The 6,163-nt window shown below is 36.6% G+C and overlaps 1 pseudogene; it reads left to right on the top strand.

Moving 5' to 3' along the window:
* Nucleotides 1-3,025: 3,025 nt before the first annotated feature.
* Nucleotides 3,026-4,153, top strand: LOC137212200 (S-adenosylmethionine decarboxylase proenzyme pseudogene; annotated as a pseudogene).
* Nucleotides 4,154-6,163: the final 2,010 nt, after the last annotated feature.

The following is a 6,163-nucleotide window of genomic DNA, read 5'->3' as shown; positions in this document are numbered from 1 at the left end:
GCTTTACCCTTAGAAGACAGAGAGCCAGCAAATGTATTTTCTCCTAGATCATTTTTGAGCCATTTCCTAATTTACAGCCTTCTATCAGTTGTATTGAAATTAATACACACTCTAAATCATAATCCATAAGTCCAGATTATTTTGTTTGAAACTGGTGCAGTCCTTTCTGTGTTGATGACCTGCCTGGTCTTGGCTTTTGAGAATCTCATCACTTCCTTTTTCCTGCTAATCTAAGTGGTCCAAATTTGTACTTTCCTCTGTCTGGCTCATATGACTCTAACATGTTCTAGTTAACAACAGTCTTAATCAACAATATGAACTAAGTCTGTGATCACTACAATTCAAGCTCTGAAATGACAAGTCTGCTTTGTTTACCCTTTTACATCTTGTATCCAGTGCAAGACCCAGGCAAAAAGATGTGCTCAATACATGCATGATGAATAAACAAGTGATCAATGAGCCCTGATCTATTATTACTATGAGCTAAAACAAGAGATTTAACAAAATCTTATAGAAAATCACAGATAGGCTTATCACGTTTGACTTTCTTCGGAAGAGTAAACACAAATGACTATTTTGACTTATTTTAATTTCTTAATTAAAAATGTATTATTCCATGTTAGAGGTAGTGTAATTTTTGTTTTTTGTTTTTTTGCCATGTGCCATGTGGGAATCTTAGTTCCTCAACTAGGGATCAAAGCCCTATCCCCTGCAATGGAAGCACAGAGTCTTAACCACTGGACCACCAGGGAAGTCCTGAGATAGTGTAATTTTTACACAATTACATAAAGTTTTGCATGGGGGCATTAATTTATTTTTAAAGTTTCATTTTTATAATGCATTTTTATAAATATCAGTAGCCAGATATATAAGGTGATTGAGTCCCTATTTTATAAGATGATTTCAAAAGGATTTTTGGGGGCCGAACTAGAATAGGATTTTAGAAGAATATAAATATTTTATTTAGAAACCTTATAGCATAGCTTTAACTTTATAATACTAGAGCCACTTTTTTTTTTTTTTGGTTTCTAGCAGCTCATATAGCTTTAACTTTATTAAATCTAGAGCTAGTCTTGAGTTATCTAGCAGCTTAGACTTTGACTTCCTTCAAAAATGAGAGCTAGAGCCCTTTTAAAATGATCATTATGCTGCCACTAAGCATTTTATCTCAAGTCACAAAGACTCATTCATTGAACATTTGGGCTAATTATTATTTCTGAAGGCATGTATTCAACTTCGCCATTAACATGTTCTCTACTACTTTTTAAAATCCTCTATTAAAACCGCAACCAAAACTCTCAATTGCAATGCCGTAGTACAGGAATAAACACGAAGTCTGAATAAAATATCTTTGCCTCCCTCATTTGCATTTCCACGAGGTCACCTCTCTATGTATCCAAAACGTGATGAGGAGTGATATCATTTCTAGTTAATGCACCTTTTCCCAAAAGCACTTTAGATTTCAAAATAAATTATATGAGAGATTTGACCATAATTTGCCCGCCTTTGTAGGTACTTAAATATAAGCTGATTTCCTGCTTTCTGAAGGAAAATTTGAGGGACAAAACACCCCATGAATCTTACTTGGACCTATGTGTTTACTTAGGTTAATGACCACCAGCCACTATGATGCCTGATCATAGTAAGCACTCAGTAAATGTTTTCTTTACCCAGTAACAATTTCAAGGGTATATGCAGTTCACAAATGTGAATGCATTCCTATTTGTATTTATATACATGCACTTAAAATGTCATTTGGAAAAATCGACTTGGGAATTGTGTCCTGCATACATCATCTCCATTTTCAAATTTCTATAATTATTTTGAGGCACAAAATATATCTGGTTATAACCTGAGGGAAACTCAGACAGTGCCTGCCTTCTCACTAGGGGACATCTTTCCCCTCGATGACAGGCAGATCTGTCACAGGGACAGATGATTTATCTCCTCTGATTTCATCCAGTAAAAATGCGCTATACAAGGTGAGGTGATAATTTTCCTCAGAGTTAACATGTCCAATGTCTCATCTTTCATTCTAGTCCTTGTGAAATGACATCGAACACTAAATTGGGAACTAATTTTGGTTGTGAGGTTTGGCTGCCTGCCCACTTCCCTGGGAAAACAAGCAAATTATCTGTACTTTTTAGTCATAGAAGTTATATGATACCTGGAGCTGGCTTTTTAGTCTGGGGATTTTTTTTTCTTTTAATTTACACTGGAAAGGCAAAAGAAAAATATATATGACAGGGAGTTTTGCAAAAAAATATATTTTGCCAGAAAATAAATCAAAATGAAATATACAAAGTGCTGTAATGTATCTGTGAAAAAAATATAACAAGTTAGGGGAACTTTAGGTGAAGGAGTGTGGTCAGCAGTATATTTGACTACAACACTAAAATATGCCATTAATTCAGTATGATTTTAGGAAAAAATCAACTCTCACAATTATTTGAGAGTAAAAATTCAACCGGTCAGTCTATTATGTTCATCCAGCAAGAAAACTTGTTTGTAAATGTTTGTCTTTAGAATACAGTCTTATAATTCATTTTCTGAATGCACTTATTTTAGTACATAAATAGGGTAGTCAAGTGAGACTTGACTGAAGTGTGTTTGGGTAAACAAAAGATTTATGTGATAAGCTAAATTCTAACCTACATAGTTACATATTTTTCCTTGATGAATACAGTTGATGATGGGTTATATAATTTATTAGGAAGGTGTATTAGCAGTGAGGCACTTAGAAATAGAGAAGTTATATGACTTTAGGTTATAAAGATAAACTAAGAATAGAGAAAGGTTGTGCTTTCTAAAATTTATGATTATTTTATAAAATGGACACGTTAGGCTCCCACAGTATGGCCGGTGACATTAGCTAGCGCTCGCTCTGCTCCCTCTAACGGGGAAACAGCGGACTGCAAGAGACTGAGCTGTATCTGCCTCTACTTCCAAGAGACTCACGTTCAACTTTAGCTCACGAAAAAAAAAAAAAAGTTGGGAAAATTTTATTAACCCCTTTTTAAAAAAAGTTAATGTAAAATTATAGCAAAAAAAGAACCTGAACTTTAGTAACACAGCTGGAACAATCCGCAGCAGCGGCGGCAGCGGCGGGAGAAGAGATTTAATTTAGTTGATTTTCTGTGGTTCTTGGTTGTTCGCTAATCTCACGGTGATGGAAGCTGCACATTTTTTCAAAGGAACCGAGAAGCTGCTGGAGGTTTGGTTCTCTGACGCAAACCAAGGATCTGGGGATCTTCGCACCATCCCAAGATCCGAGTGGGACATACTTTTGAAGGATGTGCAATGTTCAATCATACGTGTGACAAAAACTGACAAGCAGGAAGCTTGTGTACTCAGTGAGAGTAGCATGTTTGTCTCCAAGAGACGTTTCATTTTGAAGACATGTGGTACCACCCTCTTGCTGAAAGCACTGGTTCCCCTGTTGAAACTTGCTAGGGATTACAGTGGGTTTGACTCAATTCAAAGCTTTTATTCTCCTAAGAATTTCATGAAGCCACCTCACCAAGGGTACCCACACCGGAATTTCCAGGAAGAAATAGAGTTTCTTAATGCAATTTTCCCACATGGAGCAGCATATCGTATGGGATGCATGAATTCTGATTGTTGGTACTTGTATACTTTGGATTTCCCAGAGAGTCGGGTAATCAATCAGCCAGATCAAACCCTGGAAATTCTGATGAGTGATCTTGACCCAGCGGTTATGGACCGGTTCTACAGGAAAGATGGTGTTACTGCAAAGGATGTCATTCATGAGAGTGGAATTCGTGACCTGATACCAGGTTCTGTCATTGATGCCACACTGTTCAACCCTTGTGGGTATTCAATGAATGGAATGAAATCGGATGGAACTTATTGGACTATTCACGTCACTCCAGAGCCAGAATTTTCTTATGTTAGCTTGAAACAAACTTAAGTCAGACCTCCTATGATGACCTGATCAGGAAAGTTGTGGAAGTCTTCAAGCCAGGAATTTGTGACCACCCTGTTTGTAAATCAGAGTTCTAAATGTCTCACAGTACTTTTTTCGCCCCAGAAGATTGAAGGTTTTAAACCTCTTGATTGCCAGAGCGCTATGTTCCATGATTACAGTTTTGTTTTCACCAGTTTTGCTAAGAAGCAGCAACAGCACAGTTGATTAAGAAAAAAACACAAAAAGAGAACACACATAGAAGAAGGAGGTGGCTGCTTTTTAGATATTGATAGCTAGGGCCATGCTTTCCATAACCACCACCTTGTAGTTGCAGAAAGCCCTAGATGTGATGATAGTGTAATCATTTTGAATTGTATGCATATTATATCAAGGAGTTGGATATCTTGCATGAATACTCTCTTCTGTGTTTAGGTATCCCATGCCATTCTTGCTGTGAAATTGAAGTGCATGTAGAAAAATCCTTTTACTATATGAAACTTTACAACACTTGTGAAAACAATTTAATTTGTTTTACGCACAGTGTAATATTTCTCCAGGTATCATCCAAAATTCCCCACAGACAAGGCTTTCGTCCTCATTAGGTGTTGGCCTCAGCCTAGCCATCTGGGACTGTTCTATTCAATTGCTACCAGGATTTTGCATCTAGTTACCTCCACTTTCTAGAACATATTCTCTACTAATGTTATTGAAACAAATTTCTACTTCATACAGATATTTTTCCAGCACAATCAAAGTTCTTCTTCCATGAGTCGAGTCCTCTAAGAAAATAACTGCAGTTATCCATTTTGTGGATTACTATTTCACTGCTTCCTATACTTGTGTGACTTTAATTGATCCATTCCTCACCATAGTGTCTCCCTCCCAACCACACCCCCTCCATAAAGCAATACACTGTTACATTGTGGGTTTACACTAACCTTATACCCCAGAGGGGGAATGGGGGGGATGGACCCTGGGCTTAATTTTCTTTTAAGGTCAAGGGAGTCTGACATTTTTCGTTACCATGAGCTCTTTTGGAATAAGCTGGTGTTGATTAGCAAAGAAGGTGTGGATTGATACTAGGGAATATTGGCTGTATAGAATAGAATAGAACTGTATGGAAACTGTATGCCATTCTGTGCCCCCCATTAAATAAGGTTAGCTTCTCATGAGTACCATGCCTTTATTAACTTGCTAAGTGGTAGTATAAAAGAATTATCACTAAATTTGTTAGCAAGGAGATTTAAGATAAAGGTTGTATTGGATTCAACAAGTCAAGCCAGCTCAGATGATTCACCTTAACTTTCACTTTCGTAGCCATTTCCACTGATTTCTATTAAGGATATGCCATAAACTTTGGTTTAAAGCAGAATCGATGTCTTTGCCATCTTGTGACTTAAAAACCTCTGTGACTTTGTGATGCATGTGATAGTGTTCTGACGGCGCCTCTTACTGGTATTTCTTTCACCATGGAGTAGCATCAAGTGATGAATGAGAACTATTCAGGTTATTCAAACATAATACACAGTGAAGCAGAATGCTATCCATAAAACATAACATACAAAATTCCAAAATGGTCAATGGGAAATGACTAGAAATACAGGCTTAAAAGAGTTGGCATCTTTTAGCTGTATTTGCTAATACGGACATTTAAGCAGTTGAGAAAAGAGGAAAGTTGACTCAATTTTAAATTTCTTCTTGTCCTCAAACAATTTTTGATTCTTTCTGGATTGATGCAGTGACGTTTTTGTATTTATAAATGAAACACTTTTTTTTAGTGTTTCTAAACATAAATTCTACTTGGTTTGAAATCAAGTGGTTGGAACACTTTTGACTTTTAAACATGTTGTTGATTCAGAGCTTCACTGAAGAAGCTTTTAATCAATGGATCAGTCCGATTCTGTAATTAGCGCGCAGTACCTAATGTTTTGGTGCTATTATGAGGACCAATGCTCAAAGTGGATTTTGTTCTTGAACAGTGTTCCAGTAGATTTGATGAACATTTATTGGCTTGAGGTCTGATTCCCCCCCCCCGCCCCCGTTAATAGATTTAAGATTTCCATTTAATGTAGAAAAACTGCACAAATTTGTATGGAACAAAGCCTAGAAAAATGAAAACAATAGATTGAATAGTAATCTAAATTAATCCCAGTGTATATAATAGAGGAGGGAAAATTTTGGTGCCATAATTTCTCTCTTCATTGTGTTGGACTTAAATCAGTTGAAATGTATTTC

The sequence above is a fragment of the Pseudorca crassidens genome, chromosome 2 (genome assembly GCF_039906515.1).
Source record: "Pseudorca crassidens isolate mPseCra1 chromosome 2, mPseCra1.hap1, whole genome shotgun sequence".
NCBI lineage: Eukaryota > Metazoa > Chordata > Mammalia > Artiodactyla > Delphinidae > Pseudorca > Pseudorca crassidens.
The sequence above is the reverse complement of the archived record's forward strand: the minus strand, read 5'-3'. Positions and strand labels throughout refer to the sequence as shown.